A 1,842-nucleotide genomic window follows, 5' to 3' on the forward strand; every position below is an offset into this window, starting at 1 on the left:
GACGATGAGAAGCACAGGACGGCGCCATTACAGCGACCGCTATGCTCTGTGCAATAAGTGTTGTTTTGACTAGAAATGCCGCCTGGGACGGGGAATTGGAGATAAAAGCGACTGAAGCATGCAATGCGTGCGCGGGTGCACGCGCAAATCAAGATGGCGCAGTAGAGTGTTAACAACAGATAGCCATCCGAATGGCTGAATTAACGTAACTTACGTTTATTGACGCTTGCCGAGACTACACAATTAACACTCCCATCGCCCAGGACGAAGTACTTTGTCCTTTCTATTAGTAACGCCCGACGCCCAGGATGAAGTATTGTCCAAAAGACGAAGATTATTGATACGAGAACGGATCGCATGGCTCTATAGCCCAGGCGCGCCTCCTGGGCAATCCTCGGTGACGCGCAAGAGTGAGACGTCATCGAAAAACTCCCTCCTCTGTTTAGCTGATGAAAACGAAAATCTTAAAACGTTCATAACTCGCGATCTAAATCATCCCGTCTTTTTCTGAAAAAAGATCCTGTGTTAGACCAGTCGCTAGTCTCGATAGATTTATTCTTGTCTCCCGTTGTTGTCGATCGACTCTAGAGTGGTGTGGCTATTGTTAGCTGCTACACACACAGCAACAACTTCCGCCAGTCCGTCCGGAAAATGGGTCCGTGTTTATAAATCGAATGGGCGTATTAATGTAATGGATTAAATAACCCCGGGCAATTAAAGTGTTTTAACGTAGGTTACATTTTTTGGCATATCTTTAAAATATATTTTAAATCTGCTTTCTATACATATGTCCGATACAGACTACAGATACAGTTAAGCAGACTATACAAATAACTAGTCATTCAACTTTGTGGCTGCTTATAATTGCTTTCATCTCAAATGTTGAAAGGTTAATCAAATGTGTGGATATTTAATATCTCAAGACAGATTTGTTGGCTCCCACAATGTTAAAAAAATCTCCTAAAGTTGAGTGGCTAGATCGTTAGAATATTGGATTATTGGTCACTGTGCATTCAGACCCAACTGCCCTTTCAGTCATTTTCTGTTTCTGTCCGTGGCGTTAATAGGAGTTGCAGAATCCCCCCAATGGCACTGACAGAGGTGACAGAGGTGGGGCAACAGTAGCTACTTGGCTGTGGTTTTATGCCATGTGTGAGTGTGAGGCACTTGGGGAAAGGCCATCGGTGCCAAAACATAGCCAGACCGCTGCTGAAGCCTCGGATGTGAAGAGGCCGCTTCCACAATGTCCCTCCTGCCTGGCACTGATAGTAAAGATCAGTCCATGCCACCACATGCTCCCAGCCACTCTCTAAAAGGCCAAAAAGGGATGGGGGCTTGTTGGACTTCCTCAAAAAGCAGGCTGAAAAGGAGGAAGGAAGGGATGCTCTATGCAACCAAAATTAATTTCTTGTTCTTTATGCTGAACTTGGTCAAATGAAAAAAAAAAAGTAAAATTCTTCGTTTGGAAGACCTCCGGCTCCTGGGATCTGTATCTCCTCACAGACCTCTGTTAGAGTGTGATCGTATGTGGAGACACGTATCCTATGCCCCCCAGGTACCCCCAGGGACAAAACTGTCAACAGCAAAATAAATAGATGTTTGGTATTGACAGAGAAGAGTTTTCATGAGCGCAACCCACCTGTATGCCACAAAGTCCCTATGAACAGGTTATATTTAGAGAGTTTTTGCCAATAAGTATTGTTGCAGCAGAGAAATAATCGGTAACCCTTCCTTTTACAGTCTACCATGTTTTGTTCCATGTTTACACGCACGCACGCACGCACGCACACAATATACTGTATCCTTCATTTTCATCTTTTGGTCCCCTGGCACCCCTTTGTG

The sequence above is a fragment of the Electrona antarctica genome (assembly GCF_951216825.1).
Source record: "Electrona antarctica genome assembly, chromosome: 10".
Lineage (NCBI taxonomy): Eukaryota > Metazoa > Chordata > Actinopteri > Myctophiformes > Myctophidae > Electrona > Electrona antarctica.